The 23,690-nt window shown below is 49.3% G+C and overlaps 1 protein-coding gene and 1 long non-coding RNA gene across 6 annotated transcripts in view; one reads left to right on the top strand and one right to left on the bottom strand.

Moving 5' to 3' along the window:
• LOC134933178 (uncharacterized) overlaps positions 1-8,808 on the bottom strand; it is a 33,412-nt gene extending 24,604 nt beyond the window's left edge. Inside the window, exon 1 of the long non-coding RNA XR_010179634.1 lies at positions 8,448-8,808. This is a non-coding gene — a long non-coding RNA (uncharacterized LOC134933178). The remainder of the gene's footprint in view (positions 1-8,447) is intronic.
• Positions 1-23,690, top strand: part of PDLIM4 (PDZ and LIM domain 4) — a 520,316-nt gene that overhangs the window by 190,862 nt on the left and 305,764 nt on the right. The window lies entirely within an intron of this gene.

The raw sequence follows: 23,690 nt of genomic DNA, 5'->3' as shown, positions 1-23,690 counted from the left end.
CACGAGGGGACTGTTAGGGTTAGGCTGCACGAGGGGACTGTTAGGGTTAGGCTGCACGAGGGGACTCTTAGGGTTAGGCTGCACGAGGGGACTGTTAGGGTTAGGATACAGGAGGGGACGGTTAGGGTTAGGCTGCAGGAGCGGCAGTTACGGTTACGTTGCAAGAGGGCAGTTAGGGTTAGGATGCAGGAGGAACAGTTAGGGTTAGGCTGCAGGAGGAGGGGAGGGGACAGTTAGGGTTAGGCTGCAGGAGGGGACAGTTAGGGTTAGGCTGCAGGAGGGAACAGTCAGGGTTAGGCTGCACAGGGGAACGATTAGGGGCCCTCATTCCGAGTTGATCGCTCGCAAGGCGAATTTAGTAGAGTTGCTCAGGCTAAGCCTACGCCTACTGGGAGTGTATCTTAGCTTCTTAAAATTGCGACCGATGTATTCGCAATATTGCGATTACAAACTACTTAGCAGTTTCAGAGTAGCTTCAGACTTACTCGGCATCTGCGATCAGTTCAGTGCTTGTCGTTCCTGGTTTGACGTCATAAACACACCCAGCGTTCGCCCAGACACTCCCCCGTTTCTCCGGCCACTCCTGCGTTTTTTCCGGAAACGGTAGCGTTTTTATCCACACGCCCCGAAAACGCCGTGTTTCCGCCCAGTAACACCCATTTCCTGTCAATCACACTACGATCGCCGGAGCGATGAAAAAGCCGTGAGTAAAAATACTATCTCCATTGTAAAATTACTTGGCGCAGTCGCAGTGCGAATATTGCGCATGCGTACTAAGCGGAATTTCACTGCGATGCGATGAAAAATACCGAGCGAACGACTCGGAATGAGGGCCAGGGTTAGGTGCAGGAGAGAACGATTAGGGTTAGGCTGCAGGAGGGAACGATTAGGGTTAGGCTGCAGGAGTGGACAGTTAAGGTTAGGCTGCAGGAGGGAACTGTTAGGGTTAGACTGCAGGAGGGGACTGTTAAGATTAGTATACAGGAGGGAATGGTTAGGGTTAGGCTGCAGGAGGGGCAGTTATGGTTACGTCGCAGGAAGGGCAGTTAGGGTTAGGCTGCAGGAGGGGACAGTTAGGTTTAGGCTGCAGGAGGGGACAGTTAGGTTTAGGCTGCAGGAGGGGACAGTTAGGCTGCAGGAGGCGACGGTTGTGGTTAGGCTGCAGGAGATGACTGTAGGGGTAGGCTGCAGGAGAAGACTGTTAGGGTTAGGCTGCAGGAGGGGACGGTTAGGGTGCGGGAGGGGACTGGTAGGGCTAGGCTCCAGGAGGGGATGGTTAGGGTTAGGCTGCAGGGTTGGACTGTTAGGGTTAGGCTGCAGGAGGGGACGATTAGGCTGCAGGAGATGACAGTTAGGGTTAGGCCGCAGTAGGGGACGTTTAGGGTTAGGCTGCAGGAGGGGACGGTTAGGTTTAGGCTGCAGGAGGGGACGGTTAGGGTTAGGCTGCAGGAGGGGACGGTTAGGGTTAGGCTATAGGAGGTGACTGTTAGGGTTAGGCTGCAGGAGGGGATGATTAGGGTTAGGCTGCAGGAGGGGACTGTTAGGGTTAGGCTGCAGGAGGGGACTGTTAGGGTTAGGATGCAGGAGGGGACAGTAAGGGTTAGGCTGCAGGAGGGAACAGTTAGGGTTAGGCTGGCAGGAGGCGACGGTTAGGGTTAGGCTGCAGGAGCGGATGGTTAGGGTTAAGCTGCAGGAGGGGACGGTTAGGGTTAGGATGCATGAGGGGACAGTTAGGGTTAGGATGCAGGAGGGGAGGGTTAGGCTGCAGGGTTGGGCTGTTAGGGTTAGGCTGCAGGAGGGGATGATTAGGTTTAGGCTACAGGAGGGGACAGTTAGGGTTAGGCTACAGGAGGGGACAGTTAGGGTTAGGCTGCATGGTTGGACTTTTAGGGTTAGGCTGCAGGAGGGGACGAGTAGGGTTAGGCTGCAGGAGGGGACATTTAGGGTTAGGCTGCAGGAGGGGACAGTTAGGGTTAGGATGCAGGAGGGGACAGTTAGGGTTAGGCTGCAGGGGGGGACGGTTAAGGTTAGGCTGAATGAGGGGCAGTTAGGGTTAGGCAGCAGGGTTGGACTGTTAGGGTTAGGCTGCAGGAGGAACAGTTAGGGTTAGGCTGCAGGAGGGGACTGTTAGAGTTAGGCTGCAGGAGGGGACTGTTAGAGTTAGGCTGCAGGAAGGGACGGTTAGGGTTAGGCTGTAGGAGGGGACGGTTAGGGTTGAGTTGCAGGAAGGGCAGCTACGGTTAAGCTGCAGAAGGGGACTGTTAGGGCTAGGCTCCAGGAGGGGATGGTTAGGGTAAGGCTGCAGGAGGGGACAGTTAGGGTTAGGCTGCAGCAGGGGACTGTTAGGGTTAGGATGCAGGAGGGAATGGTTAGGGTTAGGCTGCAGGAGCGGCAGTTACAGTTACGTTGCAGGAGGGTCAGTTAGGGTTAGGCAGCAGCAGGAACAGTTAGGGTTAGGATGCAGGAGGAACAGTTAGGGTTAGGCTGCAGGAGGAACAGTTAGGGTTAGGCTGCAGGAGGAACAGTTAGGGTTAGGCTGCAGGAGGAACAGTTAGGGTTAGGCTGCAGGAGGGGACACTTAGGTTTAGGCTGCAGAAGGGGACACTTAGGTTTAGGCTGCAGGAGGGACAGTTAGGGTTAGGCTGCAGGAGGGGCAGTTATGGTTACGTCGCAGGAGGGGCAGTTAGGGTTAGGCTGCAGGAGGGGACAGTTAGGTTTAGGCTGCAGGAGGGGACAGTTAGGTTTAGGCTGCAGGAGGGGACAGTTAGGCTGCAGTAGGCGACGGTTATGGTTAGGCTGCAGGAGATGACTGTAGGGGTAGGCTGCAGGAGAAGACTGTTAGGGTTAGGCTGCAGGAGGGGACAGTTAGGGTGCGGGAGGGGACTGGTAGGGCTAGGCTCCAGGAGGGGATGGTTAGGGTTAGGCTGCAGGGTTGGACTGTTAGGGTTAGGCTGCAGGAGGGGACGATTAGGCTGCAGGAGGTGACAGTTAGGGTTAGGCCACAGTAGGGGACGTTTAGGGTTAGGCTGCAGGAGGGGACGGTTAGGGTTAGGCTGCAGGAGGGGACGGTTAGGGTTAGGCTGCAGGAGGGGACGGTTAGGGTTAGGCTATAGGAGGTGACTGTTAGGGTTAGGCTGCAGGAGGGGATGATTAGGGTTAGGCTGCAGGAGGGGACTGTTAGGGTTAGGCTGCAGGAGGGGACTGTTAGGGTTAGGATGCAGGAGGGGACAGTAAGGGTTAGGCTGGAGGAGGGAACGGTTAGGGTTAGGCTGGCAGGAGGTGACGGTTAGGGTTAGGCTGCAGGAGCGGATGGTTAGGGTTAAGCTGCAGGAGGGGACGGTTAGGGTTAGGATGCAGGAGGGGACAGTTAGGGTTAGGATGCAGGAGGGGAGGGTTAGGCTGCAGGGTTGGACTGTTAGGGTTAGGCTGCAGGAGGGGATGATTAGGTTTAGGCTACAGGAGGGGACAGTTAGGGTTAGGCTGCAGGAGGGGACGAGTAGGGTTAGGCTGCAGGAGGGGACATTTAGGGTTAGGCTGCAGGAGGGGACAGTTAGGGTTAGGATGCAGGAGGGGACAGTTAGGGTTAGGCTGCAGGGGGGGACGGTTAAGGTTAGGCTGAATGAGGGGCAGTTAGGGTTAGGCAGCAGGGTTGGACTGTTAGGGTTAGGCTGCAGGAGGAACAGTTAGGGTTAGGCTGCAGGAGGGGACTGTTAGAGTTAGGCTGCAGGAGGGGACTGTTAGAGTTAGGCTGCAGGAAGGGACGGTTAGGGTTAGGCTGCAAGAGGGGACGGTCAGGGTTAGGCTGCAGGAGGGGACGGTTAGGGTTGAGTTGCAGGAAGGGCAGCTACGGTTAGGCTGCAGAAGGGGACTGTTAGGGCTAGGCTCCAGGAGGGGATGGTTTGGGTAAGGCTGCAGGAGGGGACAGTTAGGGTTAGGCTGCAGCAGGGGACTGTTAGGGTTAGGATGCAGGAGGGAATGGTTAGGGTTAGGCTGCAGGAGCGGCAGTTACGGTTACGTTGCAGGAGGGTCAGTTAGGGTTAGGCAGCAGCAGGAACAGTTAGGGTTAGGATGCAGGAGGAACAGTTAGGGTTAGGCTGCAGGAGGAACAGTTAGGGTTAGGCTGCAGGAGGAACAGTTAGGGTTAGGCTGCAGGAGGGGACACTTAGGTTTAGGCTGCAGAAGGGGACACTTAGGTTTAGGCTGCAGGAGGGACAGTTAGGGTTAGGCTGCAGGAGGGAATGATTAGGGTTAGGCTGCAGGAATGGATGGTTAAGGTTAGACTGCAGGAAGGGACTGTTAGGGTTAGGATACAGGAGGGGAAGGTTAGGGTTAGGCTGCAGCAGGGGAGGTTATGGTTACGTTGCAGGAGGGGCCGTTAGGGTTACGTTGCAGGAGGGGCCGTTAGGGTTAGGCTGCAGAAGGAGACAGTTAGGGCTAGGCTCCAGGAGAGGATGGTTAGGGTTAGGCACCAGGGTTCGATTGTTAGGGTTAGGCTGCAGGAGGGGACAATTATGGTTAGGCTGCGGGAAGAGACAGTTACGTTTAGGCTGCAGGAGGGGCCGATTATGGTTAGGCTGCAGGAGGGGACGATTAGGGTTAGGCTGCAGGAGGGGACGGTTAGGGTTAAGCTGAAGGAGGGGACAGTTAGGTTTAGGCTGCAGGATTGGACTGTTAGGGTTAGGCTGCAGGATTGGACTGTTAGGGTTAGGCTGCAGGATTGGACTGTTAGGGCTAGGCTGCAGGAGGAACAGTTAGGGTTTGGCTGCAGGAGGGGACTGTTAGTGTTAGGCTGCAGGAGAGCATGGTTAGGGTTAGGCTGCAAGATGGGTGAGTTAAGGTTACAAGACTAACTGAAATGTGTCAGTATTTGGCAAGCATTTTGAGCAGATCTACTGTAGCTTCCCCTTAATTTTGTGTGTATTTTGAATGTGTGTTTGTGTGTGTGGTGGTTGTGGTTTTTTTTTTGTGATTTATTGTTTTACTGTTTGTTTTCTTGAATGTCTTGAATAGTTTTATTAGATCAGTTACTCTTGGTTCTTTTAATACTCTTTGAGTTACTGTATCCACTGACATTTATTGAATTACAGGATTGCAGGAGTAAATTAAATAACTATAACGATACATGTCAGGTACAAATTATTTATATATTCTTTATTAACAGTTTCATATATAGCGCAGCAAATTCTGTTGCGCTTTACAATTAGAACAACAGTAATAGAACAAAACCGTGTAAAAACAGGCAGACATAGAGGTAGGAAGGCCCTGCTCGCAAGCTTACAATCTCAGATCAGAACGTAGATGTACTAAATATAGCACATCTACGATCATTTACTCAGAAATGCAGGGGGGGACCAGCACAGGGCTAGTCCGCCCCGCATGTCTGGCTATACCCCCCCCCCCCCTCCCCAGACACACACACACTGGTGTAAAAGCATTGCACCCGGCGAGTAGCTCGCTGCCTGCGCAGGTCTTGCGCAGCGCCATTGTGTGACATCACAAAGCCTCCATGGCCCGCCCCTTCCCCCAATGGTCTGGACACGCCTGCATTGTCCGGACCGCACCCAGTCCACGGCGTCTTAGTGCCGTTGGCACGCCCCCTCCTGCCCCACAACCGCCTCTGCCTGTCAATCAGGCAGAGGCTATCTCAGCCCTGAGATTCTTTTAGCATCTCACTGGGCTCCTGGGGTGAGCGTGCGCAGTCCACAAAAAGATTCAGACTGCGATCGCTGCGGCTGCGGCGATGCAGTCAGAATCACCCCCTATATTTTTGGAAATCCTTTGTTCGTCGTGTTCCGTCTGTTGTAGAATGATGTTTTTCCTGTTCCACATTTTGGTAATCTTTGCCTCCCCTCTCTCTTTTTTGTACCTTTTTCCCTGAAAGTTTGCTATCTAAAAAAAGAAAAATCCTCAAATTGTATTTAAAATATGTGCCAAATAAATAACCAGGTGAATAGGAAAATAACTATAATTAAGCAGGGATTCAGTATGAATGACTGGCGGCCGGGATGCCAGCCGTCAGTATACCGTCAGCAGCATCCCAGGCACCAGTATGCCGGCAGCGGGGCGAGCGCTAGAAAGCCCCTTGCGGGTTCGGTGACTTGCTTTGCTCACCACAGGTTATATTCTCCCTCTATGGGTGTCGTGGACACCCATAGAGGCAGAATCACCTACCTTGCCGCTAGTCGGGATTCCGGCGTCAGGATCCCGACAAGAGGTGTAACTAGGGTTTTCGGAGCCCAGGGCAAGATAAAAAATGGAGCCCCCCCCCCAAAAAAAATAAATAATAATAATCAAAAGAAGTATGTGCGCGGCGGAAAAATGGGCGTGGCCACACACCAGAAGGGGTGTGGCCACTGAAAATGCCCCACAGTGCCAGTTACATTGCCCCACAGTGCCAGATACAATGCCCCACAGTGCCAGATACAATGCCCCACAGTGCCAGTTACATTGCCCCACAGTGCCAGTTACATGCCCCACAGTGCCAGATACATGCCCCACAGTGCCAGTTACAAGACTCTCCCCCCCCGCCGCCGCTGCCGCTTACTTCAGTCGGGCTGTCTGTCACTCACCGCTGCGGCGCTTCCCTCTGCTATGTGAGGGGAGGAGAGCGCAGCGCAGCGCCTCTCCTGCCCCTCACCACTCCAGGTCTCCGGCGGCAGCTATGTGGCGCCGGTTCGCTAGCCAATCATAGCTCGCGGACCGGCAGCCAATCAGGAGCCGGTCCGCAAGCTCTGATTGGCTAACGCCGTCGGAGACCGGACACATGCAGCGCTGCTGGCAGTGGCGGTGAGGGGAGGAAGAGACGCTGCGTTCTCCTCCCCTCACATTTCGGCGTGACGGGGACAAGTGGGGCATGATGCCCTGGCCGGCGGCGGCGCCCCCCTCTCCTGGGTCTGCCAAGGCACCCAGGGCACGTGCCCCACTCGCCCTACCCTAGTTACGCCTCTGATCCCGACTAGCAGTATTTTAACCGCTTCCCTTAAACAGTTTTGACAACCGTGAAGTATTGTAACAGTTGCTCACTTTTCTTTAGAAATTAGGTTTATAACTTCAATAATTAATTTGTAATCTGCCGAAAGCAATTAGCTCTCAGATATCTGCTATTATTTACAATGCACATATCTGATAGAAGGTCATTTCTGTGTACGTCAGTAGCTGTTGGTAAATATGTTTCCATTTTAAATGTTGAGTGGGTTTCCACTGGAGATGCTTTAAATCACCATGTGGAGCCTAGAGCACTGGCGTGATGTATGCCTGCAACACAAATAGTCAGGTACCAGTGGTTGACTTGCTAGGGAAACTGGTGAGAAGACATCAGCATCCGTAATGTGCAGTGTGCTTTAGAATCCCTATATAAACAGCGAATAGAAATCCTTATTGCGAAGAGTCCACATGTGACCATCTCTGGTCTCGACTAAGGGAAATGTATTAATACAATGTCAATGTCATATAAAACACCTAGATATAAATATAATTAATCTCAAGCAGCCGCACAGAACCTTCTTCATGGGTTATCCAGCAGGTCCCCAGTAGTAGGGTAGCAGACCCTCCAAACATGACCCGCCCCACTAGGTACAAAATGCTCTGTTTCTGGACTTCCCTCTTAATTTATGATTTCCATCACCTGTGTTGAACTAGTTAAATGATAAGAAAGCTGTTTCTTCACAGGTGATGGCAATAATAAATTAAGAGGGAAGTCCAGAAACAGAGCATTTTGTACCTAGTGCGGCGGGTCATGTTGGAGGGTATGGGGTAGTAGTTAGTAAATAGCTCAGTGATTCCCACTTTTGCATAGCAAGTCCAAAGAGGAAGTGTCTTTACAAACAGTAGCCCGCATAACTGCAAGCAATGGACATAGCAGAAGGGTAAGACAGAGGACTACATTCATTACATGTGTTTAGTCTCAAGTGAGCGATCATCTGAGAAATGTTACTGCTGAAAGAAGCATCATAAAGATTTCAAGAATAATGTTTACAAGGGTTATATGAGGCAAGACAAAGAAAGCCAAACACTTGGACCTTGTCTTCCTCTGTCAGAGTTGTCTTATTTATGCTAATGTAGAATCCAGCACACTTGTATCAATCAGCACTGTTCTGTCTGCTTAGCGACCATTGTGTTCTGTCACCGTGCTGGATGCTAATCAGTCTTTCTCTGACGTCCTAGTGGATGCTGGGGACTCCGTCAGGACCATGGGGATATAGCGGCTCCGCAGGAGACAGGGCACAATAATAAAAGCTTTAGGATCAGGTGGTGTGCACTGGCTCCTCCCCCTATGACCCTCCTCCAAGCCTCAGTTAGATTTTTGTGCCCGACGAGAAGGGTGCAATCTAGGTGGCTCTCCTGAGCTGCTTAGAATAAAAGTTTAAGTTAGGTTTTTTATTTTCAGTGAGTCCTGCTGGCAACAGGCTCACTGCTACGAGGGACTTAGGGGAGAGAAGTAAACTCACCTGCGTGCAGGATGGATTTGCTTCTTAGGCTACTGGACACCATTAGCTCCAGAGGGATTGAACACAGGCCCAGCCATGGAGTCCGGTCCCGGAGCCGTGCCGCCGACCCCCCTTGCAGATGCCGAAGTTGAAGAGGTCCAGATGTCCAGAAACAGGCGGCAGAAGACTTTCAGTCTTCATAAGGTAGCGCACAGCACTGCAGCTGTGCGCCATTGTTGTCAGCACACTTCACCAACAGTCACCAACTGTCACTGAGGGTGCAGGGCGCTGGGGGGGGCGCCCTGGGCAGCAATGTATAATACCTTTTTATGGCTAAAATACATCACATATGGCCCTTGAGGCTATATGGATGTATTTAACCCCTGCCAGATCTCACAAACTCCGGGAGAAGAGCCCGCCGAAAAGGGGGCGGGGCCTATTCTCCTCAGCACACGGCGCCATTTTCCTGCTCAGCTCTGCTGTGAGGAAGGCTCCCAGGCTCTCCCCTGCACTGCACTACAGAAACAGGGTTAAAACAGAGAGGGGGGGCACTTATTTGGCGATATGATTACATATATAAAAATGCTATAAGGGAAAACACTTGTATAAGGGGTTGTCCCTGTATAATTATAGCGTTTTTGGTGTGTGCTGGCAAACTCTCCCTCTGTCTCCCCAAAGGGCTAGTGGGGTCCTGTCCTCTGTCAGAGCATTCCCTGTGTGTGTGCTGTGTGTCGGTACGTGTGTGTCGACATGTAGGAGGACGATGTTGGTGAGGAGGCGGAGCAAATTGCCTGTATTGGTGATGTCACTCTCTAGGGAGTCGACACTGGAATGGATGGCTTATTTAGGAATTACGTGATAATGTCAACACGCTGCAAGGTCGGTTGACGACATGAGACGTCCGGCAAACAAATTAGTACCTGTCCAGGCGTCTCAGACACCGTCAGGGGCTTGTAAAAACGCCCATTTACCTCAGTCGGTCGACACAGACACAGACACGGACACTGACTCCAGTGTCGACAGTGAAGAAACAAACGTATTTTCCTTTAGGGCCACACGTTTCATGTTAAGGGCAATGAAGGAGGTGTTACATATTTCTGATACTACAAGTACCACAAATAAGGGTATTATGTAGGGTGTGAATAAACTACTTGTAGTTTTTCCTGAATCAGATAAATTAAATGAAGTGTGTGATGATACGTGGGTTTCCTCCGATAGAAAATTATTGGCGGTATACCCTTTCCCGCCAGAAGTTAGGGCGAGTTGGGAAACACACCTTAGGGTGAATAAGGCGCTCACACGATTATAAAAACAAGTGGCGTTACCGTCTCCAGATACGGCAGCCCTCAAGGAGCCAGCTGATAGGAAGCTGAAAAATATCCTAAAAGTATATACACATATACTGGTGTTATACTACGACCAGCAATCGCCTCAGCCTGGATGTGCAGCGCTGAGGGGGGCTTGGTCGGATTTCCTGACTGAAAATATTGATACCCTTGACAGGGACAAGATTTTATTGACTATAGAGCATTTTAAGGATGCATTTCTATATATGCGAGATGCGCAGAGGGATATTTGCATTCTGGCATCAAGAGTAAATGTGATGTCCATATCTGCCAGACGACAGTGGTCAGGTGATGCAGATTCCAGACGGCACATGGAAGTATTGCCGTATAAAGGGGCGGTCCATCGGACCTGGTGGCCATGGCAACAGCTGAAAAATCCACTTTTTGTTACCCCAAGTCACATCTCAGCAGAAAAGGACACAGTCTTTTCAGTCTCAGTCCTTTCGTCCCCATAAGGGCAGGCGGGCAAAAGGGCCAGTCATATCTGCCCAGGGGTAGAGGAAAGGGAAGAAGACTGCAGAAGGCAGCCCATTCCCAGGAACAGAAGCCCTCCACAGCTTCTGCCAAGTCCGCAGCATGACGCTGGGGCCGTACAAGCGGACTCAGGTGCGGTAGGGGGTCATCTCAAGAGTTTCAGCACGCAGTGGGCTCACTCACAAGTGGACTCCTGGATCCTACATGTAGTATCCCAGGTGTACATTGGAAATTCGAGACGTCTCCCCCTCACAAGTTCCTGAAGTCTGCTTTACCAACGTCTCCCTCCGACAGGGAGGCAGTATTGGGAACAATTCACAGGCTGTATTCCCAGCAGGTGATAATCAAAGTACCCCTTCTACAACAAGGGAAGGGGTATTATTCCACACTATATTGTGGTACTGAAGCCAGATGGCTAGGTGAGATCTGAAATATTTGAACACTTACATACAAGCGTTCAAATCAAGATGGAGTCACTCAGAGCAGTGATAGCGAACCAGGAAGAAGGGGACGATATGGTGTCACTGGATATCAGGGACGCTTACCTACATGTCCAAATTTGCCCTTCTCACCAAGGGTACCTCAGGTTCGTGGTACAGAACTGTCACTATCAGTTCAGACGCTGCCGTTTGGATTGTCCACGGCACCCCGGGTCTTTACCAAGGTAATGGCCGAAATGATGATTCTTCTTAAAAGAAATATGGACGCTTTCCTGATAAGGGCAAGGTCCAGAGAACAGTTGGAGGTCGGAGTAGCACTATCTTAAGTAGTTGTACGACAGCACGAGTGGATTCTAAATATTCCAAAATCGCAGTTTTTTCCGACGACACGTCTACTGTTCCTAGGGATGATTCTGGACACAGTCCAGAAAAGGATGTTTTCTCCCGGAGAAGAAAGCCAGGGAGTTATCCGAGCTAGTCAGGAACCTCCTAAAACCAGGAAAAGTATCAGTGCATCATTGCACAAGGATCCTGTGAAAAATGGTGGTTTCTTACAAAGCGATCCCATTCGGTAGATTTCACGCAAGAACCTTTCCGTGGGATCTGCTGGAAAAATGGTCCGGATCGCATCTTCAGATGCATCAGCGGATAACCCTGTCTCCAAGGACAAGGGTGTTTCTTCTGCGGTGGCTGCAGAGTGCTCATCTATGAAAGGGCCGCAGATTCGGCATTCAGGACTGGGTCCTGGTGACCACGGATGCCAGCCTGAGTGGCTGGGGAGCAGTCACACAAGGAAAAAAATTTCCAGAGAGTGTGATCGAGTCTGGAGACTTCTCTCCACATAAATATACTGGAGCTAAGGGCAATTTACAATGCTCTAAGCTTAGCAAGACCTCTGCTTCAAGGTCAGCTGGTATTGATCCAGTGGGACAACATCACGGCAGTCGCCCACGTAAACAGACAGGGCGGCACAAGAAGCAGGAGGGAAATGGCAGAAACTGCAAGGATTCTTCGCTGGGCGAAAAATCATGTGATAACACTCTCAGCAGTGTTCATTCCGGGAGTGGAAAACTGGGAAGCAGACTTCCTCAGCAGGCATGACCTCCACCCGGGAGAGTGGGGACTTCATCGGGAAGTCTTCCACATGATTGTAAACCGTTGTGAAAAACCAAAGGTGGACATGATGGCGTCCCGCCTGAACAAAAAACTAGATATTGCGCCTGGTCAAGGGACCCTCAGGCAATAGCGGTGGACGCTCTGGTAACACTGTGGGTGTACCAGTCAGAGTATGTGTTCCCTCCTATGCCTCTCATACCAAAAGTACTGAGAATCATAAGAGGGAGATGAGTAAGAATGATACTCGTGGTTCCGGATTGGCCAAGAAGGACTTGGTACCCGAAACTTCAAGAGATGTTCACGGAAGACCCGTGGCCTCTACCTTTAAGAAAGGACCTGCTCCAGCAGGGGCCTTGTCTGTTCCAAGACTTACCGCGGCCGCGTTTGACGGCATGGCGGTTGAACGCCGGATCCTGAAAGGGCTTTCCAGATGAAGTCATCCCTACCCTGGTCGAAGACAGGAAGGATGTAACCGCAAAACATTTTCACCGCATTTGGCGAAGATATGTTGCGTGGTGTGAGGCCAAGAAGGCCCCTACAGAGGAATTCCAACTGGGTCGTTTCCTACATTTCCTGAAAACAGGACTGTCTATGGGCCTAAAATTAGGGTCCATTAAGGTTAAAATTTCGGCCCTGTCGAATTTCTTCCAGAAAGAACTGGCTTTAGTGCCTGACGTTCAGATGTTTGTAAAAGGGGTACTGCATATACAGCCTCCTTTTGTGCCCCAGTGGCACCTTGGGATCTCAATGTTGTTTTGAGTTTCCTAAAGTCACATTGGTTTGAACCACTCACCACTGTGGACTTAAAATATCTCACATGGAAGGTGACGATGCTATTAGCCCTGGCTTCAGCCAGGCGTGTGTCAGAATTGGCGGCTTTATCATATATAAAGCCCTTACTTAATTTTTCATTCTGACAGGGCAGAATTGAGGACTCGTCCTCAATTTCTCCTTAAGGTGTTTTCTGTTTTTCACATGAACCAACCTATTGTGGTACCTGCGGGTACTAGGGACTTGGAGGACTCCAAGTTACTTGACGTTGTCAGGGCCCTGAAAAATATGTTTCCAGGAAGGCTGGAGTCAGAAAATCTGACTCGCTGTTTAGCCTGTATGCACCCAACAAGATGGGTGCTCCTGCTTCTAAGCAGACGATTGCTCGCTGGATTTGTAATACAATTCAGTTTACACATTCTGTGGCAGGCCTGCCACAGCCAAAATCGGTAAAAGCCCATTCCAAAAGGAAGGGGGCTCATCTTGGGCGACTGCCCGAGGGGTCTCGGCTTTACAACTTTGCCGAGCAGTTACTTGGTCAGGGGCAAACACGTTTGCTAAATTCTACAAATTTGATACCCTGGCTGAGGAGGACATGGAGTTCTCTCATTCGGTGCTGCAGGGTCATCCGCACTCTCCCGCCCGTTTGGGAGCTTTGGTATAATCCCCATGGTCCTGACGGAGTCCCCAGCATCCACTAGGACGTCAGAGAAAATAAGATTTTACTTACCGATAAATCTATTTCTCGTAGTCCGTTGTGGATGCTGGGCGCCCATCCCAAGTGCGGATTGTCTGCAATACTTGTACATAATTATTGTTACAAAAATCGGGTTATTCTTGTTGTGAGCCATCTTTTCAGAGGCTCCTTCGTTGTTATCATACTGTTAACTGGGTTCAGATCACAGGTTGTACGGTGTGATTGGTGTGGCTGGTATGAGTCTTACCCGGGATTCAATATCCTTCCTTATTATGCACGCTCGTCCGGGCACAGTATCCTAACTGAGGCTTGGAGGAGGGTCATAGGGGGAGGAGCCAGTGCACACCACCTGATCCTAAAGCTTTTATTATTGTGCCCTGTCTCCTGCGGAGCCGCTATATCCCCATGGTCCTGACGGAGTCCCCAGCATCCACTACGGACTACGAGAAATAGATTTATCGGTAAGTAAAATCTTATTTTTCCACAAGCACCAAAATAAATTCTGTCTTGTTATGTAATGGCCCAGTTCCATCAGTATTCCTACTCTGGGTGCGTTTCTTTGTTACCCGGATTTATTTGCCATAATTATGCATACCTCCCAACATGACCCTCTCCAGGAGGGACAGAATGCTCTGCTCCTGGACTTCCCTCTTAATTTTTGACTGCCATCACCTGTGGTGAAACACCTTTCTTACCCATTACCCTGTTCAAAATAGGTGTCGGCAATCACAAATTAAGAGAAAAGTCCAGAAGCAGAGCATTTTGTCCCTCCTGGAGAGGGTCATGTTGGGAGGTATGATTATGTTTATGGACTCAACTGGTAACCTTGACCATGTTAAAAAAAAAAAACCCAGCAGCTCCATGAAAGTAATGGAATGATTTATAGTATATATGTTTTTTTACATGGTCAAGGTTACCACAGTACCAGGGATGGGGAACCTTTTTTCTACCAAGGGCCATTTAGATATTTATAAAATCCTTCGGGGGCCATACAAAAATTATCAACTTAAAAATTACCCTGCCCCCCAGTAGTTATGCTCCCAGTAGTTATACCCCTTATAGGTACTGAATGCGCGGCCTTGCACCATAAAATGGGTGTGGCCAATTAAAATGGGACGTGATACACATATGCCCCCAATAGTGCAATGCCAGATGCACATATGCCAGTGCAGTGCCAGATACACAAATGCTCCCACAGTGCCAGATATACAAATGCCCCAACAGTGCCAGATACACAAATGCCCCCACAGTGCCAGATACAAAAATGCCCCCACACATTCCCCCCCCCTCCACCCCATTGTGCTGCTCACCGCTGCTGCGGCTCAGTCCGGCTGCTGCTCCGTCCGGTGGCGGCGTGTCTCAGCTGTCGGTGTCAGGACAGGGAGGAGAGCGTGGCTATGTTGGGCGGCAGCGGCGTGTAGGATCTCAAACCAGCTGCCGGTTCGTGAGCCAATCAGAGCTCGCGGACCGGCAGCGGCGGCTTCTGATTGGCTGCCGGTCCGCGAGCTCTGATTGGCTCACGAACCGGTGGCTGGTTTGAGATCCTATCCACTGTCGGACAAATAGCCGTGCTTTCCTCCCTGCCCTGACAGCTGAGACACGCCGCCGCCGGACTGCGCAGCGGCGTGACACAAGCGAGTGGGCCGGAACAAACGGCTTTGCGGGCCTTATATGATCCGCTGGCCGGAGGTTCCCCACCCCTGATTAATACCATAGAACCCTTCAGCCAGAATTCCCCACAGTCTTCTGAATGGTAACTGCAATAAGCACCTTGCTTTCTACTGTAGCCCGAACTTACGTCATTGTACGCCACTGCTGCATGCAATGCCAGGGCCAGTACCCAGGGTACACGTGTATTGTACTTTTGTTGCATTAGTGATGTGAATAAGACACAAGTAAGGTACAAAACTGCATGGTGGGTCACGTTATCTGTTGTGCACCAAATGGGCTATATATAGGATTTAAGGATATGTGTGTGGTCACATCTGTGTTGACTGATAGTTGAACGTTCGCCTGTTGGCAGAGTGTATATTGCATATTTCTCCTTCGTCCTAGAGGATGCTGGGGACTCCAAAAGGACCATGGGGTATAGACTGGATCCGCAGGAGACATGGGCACTTTAAGACTTTAAATGGGTGTGAACTGGCTCCTCCCTCTATGCCCCTCCTCCAGACCTCAGTTAGATTCTGTGCCCAGAGAGACTGGACACACACTAGGGGAGCTCTACAGAGTTTCTCTAGAAAAGACTTTTGTTAGGTTTATTATTTTCAGGGAGCACTGCTGGCAACAGGCTCCCTGCATAGTGGGAGTGAGGGGAGAGAAGCAGACCTACTTCTGTGAGTTCAAAGGCTTTGCTTCTTAGGCTACTGGACACCATTAGCTCTAGCGGGTCCGATCACTTGGTGCGCCAAGCTGCTCGTTCCCGAAGCCGCGCCGCCGTCCTCCTCACAGAGCCTGAAGAGAGAAGCCGGGCGAGTAACAGAAGCAAGAAGACTTCAGAGGCGGCAGAAGACTTCTGATCTTCGGAGGTACCGCGCAGCGGTTGAGCTGCGCGCAATTGCTCCCACACACTAACGGCACTATATGGGTGCAGGACACAGGTGAGGCGCCCTGGGCAGCAATTAAACCTCGTTTGGGGAATGGCACTGCAGTATACAGTGCATAGGCACTATATACAGACCCCCGCCAGTATAAATAAAAGCGGGACACAAGCGCGCCATGTAGGGGGGCGGGGCTTCGTCCTCCAGCTCTAATCAGCGCCATTTTCTCTTCACAGCAAGCTGCAGAGACGCTGGTCCTGGCCCTTCACTTCTGTCTCAAGTAACAGGGTGCAAGAGCAGGGGGGGACACAGCATATTTGGTGTTGTATTTATTTACATATAAAAGCGCTGCTAGGTCTGGGGTTTTGTATATTCCTTCAGATCGGGTGAGGCGCTGGGTGTGAGCTGGCAAACTCCCTTTCAGTCTCTCTGAAGGGCCTTACTGTGGGTCTGTCCCCTATAGCCCAGTGTGATAGTGGGTGTCGGTACGCGTGTGTCGACATGTCTGAGGCTGGATGCACTTCCCAAGAGGAGGCTGGTGCGGGGGCAGAACAGAATGTGGGAGTGACTCCGTCTGCACCGCCGACTGCTGATTGGTAGATATGTGGAATGTTTTAAATGCAAGTGTGGCTTTGTTGCATAAGAGATTAGACAAAATTCCTCCCAAAGGTGGTTTCTTCGTTTCACATGAACCAACCTATTGTGGTGCCTGTGGCTACGGAAACCTTGGCTGATTCACAGTCTCTAGATGTGGTCAGAGCTTTAAAAATGTATGTAGCCAGAATGGCTCGTGTCAGGAAAACTGAGGCGCTGTTTGTCCTGTATGCTTCCAACAAGATTGGGGCTCCTGCTTCTAAGCAGACTATTGCACGCTGGATTTGTAATACGATTCAGCATGCTCATTCTACAACTGGTTTGCCGTTACCGAAATCGGTGAAAGCCCATTCCACTAGGAAGGTGGGCTCGTCTTGGGCGGCTGCCCGGGGTGTCTAGGCATTACAACTGTGCCGAGCAGCTACTTGGTCGGGTTCAAACACTTTTGCAAAATTCCACAGGTTTGATACCCTGGCTAAGGAGGACCTCATGTTTGCTCAATCGGTGCTGCAGAGTCGTCCGCACTCTCGCGCCCGGTCTGGAGCTTTGGTATAGACCCCATGGTCCTTTTGGAGTCCCCAGCATCCTCTAGGACGAAGGAGAAAATAGGATTTTAATACCTACCAGTAAATCCTTTTCTCTTAGTCCGTAGAGGATGCTGGGCGCCCGTCCCAGTGCGGACTCTATCTGCAATACTTGTTATTAGTTATTGCTTTTGTTACACAAAGGTTGTGTTTTGGTTCAGTCAGCCTGTTGCTGATTTTTTGGTTCATGTTGTTAACTGGTTAGTTGAATGCCATGTTGTACGGTGTGTTGTGGTGTGAGCTGGTATGTGTCTCACCCTTAGTTAACAAAAATCCTTTCCTCGAAATGTCCGTCTCCCTGGGCACACTTCCTATAACTGAGGTCTGGAGGAGGGGCATAGAGGGAGTAGCAAGTTCACACCCATTTAAAGTCTTAAAGTGCCCATGTCCCCTGCGGATCCCGTCTATACCCCATGGTCCTTTTGGAGTCCTCAGCATACTCTACGGACTAAGAGAAAAGGATTTACCGGTAGGTATTAAAATCCTATTTTTTGTATGGCATTCGTGCAAGAACTGGTGATGCAGAAATGCAGAGACATACACATTGCAATTGCATCTACACTTATGACTGAAGAGGTGGATATGGGCTAGGCCGTTCTCACGTAGGCAGAGTGCAGTGATGGGCAAAATGTCTAGTACAGAGTAGGTGCAAGTGCTCACTGAAGATGGTGACTAGTAGCAAACCTTACGTAAAGCTAGGGGCAGGCGCACAGCAGGATGCCTGCAACTCTTATACCGGCAAATGTGCACATTTGCTTCTGTGCATAGAATGCAGGATCACACATGCTGGATTTCTGCCGATTTGTTCTCTGGAGGTTTTAGCTAACTATATTACAACTAATAGACTATACTTGCCGACATTTTTATAGAGGGAAGCCCGGAGAGGAGAAGCAGTTGGGGACTTCAGGGGGCGTGTTCATGTCATTAGGCCCCGCCCAAATTATGGTAAATATCTTCCTCTTCCAAAGCTGGACCTTTAACAATAACACGACAATATCAAATAAAAAAAAATATTTACTTAATAGGTAACCAAACGGGCTAAACAAATTACGTGTATCAATATGTTCTGTGCTGCATTATTGTGGGTAATTCAGATCTGATCGCAGCAGCAAATCTAACTCTCTGCACATGTTATATCTGCCACACCTGCAGTGCACATGGGGGGTCATTCCGAGTTGTTCGCTCGTTATTTTTTTGTCGCAACGGAGCGAATAGTCGCTAATGCGCATGCGCAATGTCCGCAGTGCGACTGCGCTAAGTAAATTTGCTATGCAGTTAGGAATTTTACTCACGGCATTACGAGGTTTTTTCTTCGTTCTGGTGATCGTAATGTGATTGACAGGAAGTGGGTGTTTCTGGGCGGAAACTGGCCGTTTTATGGGAGTGTGCGAAAAAACACTACCGTTTCCTGGAAAAACGCGGGAGTGGCTGGAGAAACGGGGGAGTATCTGGGCGAACGCTGGGTGTGTTTGTGACGTCAAACCAGGAACGACAAGCACTGATCTGATCGCAGATGCCGAGTAAGTCTGGAGCTACTCAGAAACTGCTAAGAAGTGTCTATTCGCAATTCTGCTAATCTTTCGTTCGCAATTTTAATAAGCTAAGATTCACTCCCAGTAGGCGGCGGCTTAGCGTGTGCAAAGCTGCTAAAAGCAGCTTGCGAGCGAACAACTCGGAATGACCCCCATGGTTTTGCCCAACTGCTAACAAATTTGCTGCTGCGATCAGAACTGAATTAGGCCCTATATTACCATTACTCAGGCAGGGCTGTGCAGTCCGAGGAGACAGGTGGTTAGTGTGGAATATAGCTAACTATACAGAGTCATATTTATTAATGTCATCGGATGTACTGCATATCTTTCCTGACTGCCTATTTCCCACTGGCTGGTTTTTGTATGTTACATTATTATGTGCACAGTTCTGCAAATGCCTTCTAAACAAAGACTACATTAATTAGAACTAAGTCAAAGTAAATAAACACAATATTCAGGGCCGAAACTGGATATGTTTACGCTGAGAGGGAACAATAATCTCTGCATACTGTAGTTCCTGCCTGAAGATGGATTTAGGGGGCAATTCAGAGCTAATCGTCGATATGCTAAATTTAGCACATCGATGATCAGATTCACAGACATGCCCAGCACAGGGCTAGTCATCCCCGCATGTCAGGCCCTGCCCCCCAGCACGGGTGCGAAAGCATCGCACGGCGGCAATGCTTTTGCACCCGCCAAGTTGCTCCCTGCCTGCACAGCCCACCACTTTTTGATTTGCAGCGGCTGCGTGTGACATCAGGCAGCCGCCGCAGCCCGCCCCCGCAACGGCCCAGACACGCCTGTGTTGTCTGGACGGTGCCCCACCAACGTCATTCTAACTCCGTCGGCACGCCCCCTCCCGCCCCACGACCGCCTCTGCCTGTCAATTAGGCAGAGACGATCGCAGCCCTGAGATGCTTTCGCATCTCACTGGGCTTCACGGGGTGCGTGCCAAAGGGCTTCAGACTGTGATCACTGCCGTGGCAGCGATTGGGTCTGAATTAGGCCCTTTGTTTTGAATATACAGACCGCTTACTCAGTGGCGTAACTATAGAGGGTGCAGGGATGTAACTGCTATGGGGCCAGGCCGCCTTGGGGGCCCGAAGGCACAGCAAGCAATTACACTACACCCTCTTGAAATGTTGTATTTTTTTATTAGTACTGCCGCACGCCAGGTTCGGGGCCCTGCAGTTTTCTCCTGGCTGGGAGGGAGGTGGGGTGCGAGGGTCTCTCTCCATGACACTCTCCCTGGCACCTTCTCTCTCTCTCTCTTTCCCGGATACTCTCCTTTCATTTCTCTCCCTCCCTCCCCCTGACATGGTTTCTCTTACGCTGACACGGTCTCTCTCTCACTGGCACTGTTTCTCTCTCCCTGACACTGACTCTCTCCCTCTCTCCTCTCCCTCCCTTACTCTCTCCCTGGCACTGTCTCTCTCTCTCTCTCTCTCTCTCATTCTCTCTCACTGACACCCTCTCTCTCCCCCTATCTCTCTGTGAAACTCTCCCTTATTCCCCTCTTTCTCTCTCCCTCCCTAACACTCTCTCACTACCGTTCGCACCCCTCTCTCTCTCTCTTGCTACTCCTCCCTCGCTTTCTGACATCGTCTCTCTGTCTATGTGCCCTCTCTCTCTCCCCTCTCATCCCTTTCTCTCCCCCTCTTCCTGAAACCCTCTCTCTTTCCCTCACTCCTCTCGCTCATTCCCTCTTTTTCAATGAAACTCACTTTCTCGCTCCTCTTTCTCTCTCTCTCTCCCCCTGACACCCTCTTTGTCTCTCACTCCCCTCTCTCTCCTGCCCCCCATAAGGGGCATTGTAGTGACAATGGCGTGGGTGGGGGGCAGGGGCCTTTTCATGATTTTGCTATGGAGCCCACAAAGTTCTAGTTACGCCACTGCTGTTACGCAGAGATCTTTTCCTTGTTACATTCATACTGTTAAATGTGTGGATAAGATTATTTACTATTTACATATAGTCATAAATTACACAGTCTTACTGAATGGCCAGAGGTAGAAATGTGCGTGCACAACATCGAATACCGCTGGCTACAGGGCTGGATTAAGGTTCTCATGGGCCTGGGGCTAAAAATGATCAAGGACCTATTGTTAGAAGTTAAGGAAGTGTGGCTAATGTTGTGTGGGTGTGGTCAGTGATATATGGGCGTGTACGCTCCCTACGCTATAAGCCCCAGTGTCTCCCAAAATACGTAAAATTCTAAAAACAGCATCACTTTGTGAAGAAATTAAAAATATAAATGTAATTCTTATCATTTATGGCAACCATGTGACCAGCTGGGCAGTTAATCATCATTATGCTGTCATGGTGATGGGCCTATTTTTATCTGGGGCCTAGTTAATCTGGTCCTGGCTGGCTAACGGTATCCGGATGATAGATAGACAGTGTCTAGTTAGACAGTCAATAGATAGACACCATATGTTATACAGACATTAAGTTGACAGGGTCAAAAGATCGACATGAAAAATAGTAGACAGTACAAAATCTCGACAGAGTCAAAAGGTCAACATGAAAATGGTCGACATAAAAAAGGTAGACAGTTTTTTTTTTTAATTTTACATGTATTTGGACTTTTTCATGCCTTCTCTATCCATGTAAACACAGAGTTGGTTACAAACCTTGTGGCGAGCGCACCCTTTCTATAATTGGGGGTCCCAGATGACAAAACTATCCACATAAATCCCAAAAATAAAGAAAAAAAAAATGTCTACCTTATTTATGTCGACCATTTTCCTGTCGACCTTTTGACCCTGTCTACCTTTTGACCCTGTTGACCTTTTGTACTGTCTAACATGTGGTGTCTATTGACAGTCTAACTAGACACTGTCTATCTGTTATACCACACCCCTGGCTAACAGTCACATCTGTTCTATCTGCTGCAGAATATTAATTGTGAAACTAATGGAATACATCCAGTCCTGAGAGCTGCACTAAATAAGCTGTAGGTCAGTATTCCTACACGTGCCAGGGAACAGCGTTATAATGTTGGACATGAGAGAATCTGTTTTGTGTTCTACAGACTTATTTCAGAGCAGGTGCAGAGCAGCTACAACTAGGAGGAAGAGTTATGGCTCCTGTATGACAAGCAGATGATGCAGGGTCTGGATTCTATCTGCTGACTACTGGGGAACACTTCTGAGACTACACTGTACAATCTATGAATAAACAATGAGTCATGTCACCTGCATAGGATGGGCTTGCACACTATAGCCATAAGTATAACACCAATGGTTCTACCAAGTCATTTATGATCTGTAAAGGGAACTATTATATTTTAATATAGATAAAAATGTGCCATGGAATGTTTCCATTAGTAAATTAAAATTTTACTTAAGATGTGTACGCCTAAGGCTGCACTGTTGAATGGAATTCAGCTGTAATTCTCTCTCATTGCATCGGGAACCAATATGTACTGTACAGTACTGTGCAAAAGTTTTAGGCAGGTGTGGGAAAATAAAAATGCTTTCAAAAATAGAAGTGTTAATAGTTTACTTTTATAAATTACCAATATGCAACGTGAATGAACAGAAGAGTTCTTTCAAGAAGTAATTTAAATCAATATTTGGTGTGACCACACTTTGCCTTCAAAACAGCATTAATTATTATTATTATTTTTTTAATAAGTAATTTTTATTCATGGGGTCACAGATACAAAACGATACCAACAGGTACTGATTTCAACAGAGTACAATATATGCATAAGTGTAATCGTTGGCAATTATAAAAATAACTGAAGAAATAAAAACAAAAACAGTGACCCATTTTTGACCCAGAGAGCGGGTGATGTATAATAGGAACAAGGCCAGTCAGCAGTGTAGCTAACTGATGAACAGTGAAGAAGAAGAGTAGAAAAAGGTCCAGAGGAGAGAAAGACAGAGAAGAAAGGAGAAAAGGAGAGGGATGGACAGAATAGTATAGAATAGAATAGATTCCCCGGGGGGGTCCCCTCAAGTCTTGTGCAGGGTATCACAGAGTAAAGGGTGAAGGGGCATGCTGGGTGGCCAGCCACGAACTCCAAACCTTCTCAAATGACCCAGGGGAGCAATTAATAATGCTAGTCATGTACTCCATGCGATAAACGTACCAGATACGGGCAACTATAGATTGCATGGAAGGCGGGATGGGGTTTTTCCAATCTGCAGCTAGTTGACATGTTGTTGCGGACACTATATGACGTAATAATTTATTTTGAGATTTCGTTAGTGTTGGTAGGTTTAAGGGAAGGAGAATATATTTAGGATCAGAAGGAATAGAGACCTGCAACAAACTAGATATAAATTGAATCACTTCCCTCCACATATGTACTATTTTAGGACATGACCACCATATGTGTAGGAAAGAGCATTACATACAGGCACGTGGAGGCCACACACACTACTGAGCCTCATTTTGACTTGATTTAAGGACATTACATCAAAGTTGGATCAGCCTGCAGTGTGTTTTTCCACTTTAATTTTGAGAGTGACTCCAAATCCAGACCTCCATGGGTTAATAAATTTAATTTCCATTGATAATTTTTGTGTGATTTTGTTGTCAGCACATTCAACTATGTAAAGAACAAAGTATTTAATAAGAATATTTCATTCATTCAGATCTAGGATGTGTTATTTTAGTGTTCCCTTTATTTTTTTGAGCAGTGAATTTTCCCTCCATGTTAGATGCAAATTGTTACCGTCTATCTTCTATTTCTCTGACGTCCTAGTGGATGCTGGGAACTCCGTAAGGACCATGGGGAATAGCGGCTCCGCAGGAGACAGGGCACATCTAAAGAAAGCTTTAGGATCACCTGGTGTGCACTGGCTCCTCCCCCTATGACCCTCCTCCAAGCCTCAGTTAGATTTTCTGTGCCCGACGAGAAGGGTGCACACTAGGGGCTCTCCTGAGCTCTTTGTGAAAGTTTTAGTTTAGGTTTATTATTTTCAGTGAGACCTGCTGGCAACAGGCTCACTGCATCGAGGGACTAAGGGGAGAAGAAGCGAACTCACCTGCGTGCAGAGTGGATTGGGCTTCTTAGGCTACTGGACATTAGCTCCAGAGGGACGATCACAGGTTCAGCCTGGATGGGTCACCGGAGCCGCGCCGCCGGCCCCCTTACAGAGCCAGAAGAGCGAAGAGGTCCGGAAAAATCGGCGGCAGAAGACTTTCCTGTCTTCAGAT

Source organism: Pseudophryne corroboree, chromosome 6, assembly GCF_028390025.1.
Source record: "Pseudophryne corroboree isolate aPseCor3 chromosome 6, aPseCor3.hap2, whole genome shotgun sequence".
NCBI classification, from domain to species: domain Eukaryota; kingdom Metazoa; phylum Chordata; class Amphibia; order Anura; family Myobatrachidae; genus Pseudophryne; species Pseudophryne corroboree.
The sequence above is the reverse complement of the archived record's forward strand: the minus strand, read 5'-3'. Positions and strand labels throughout refer to the sequence as shown.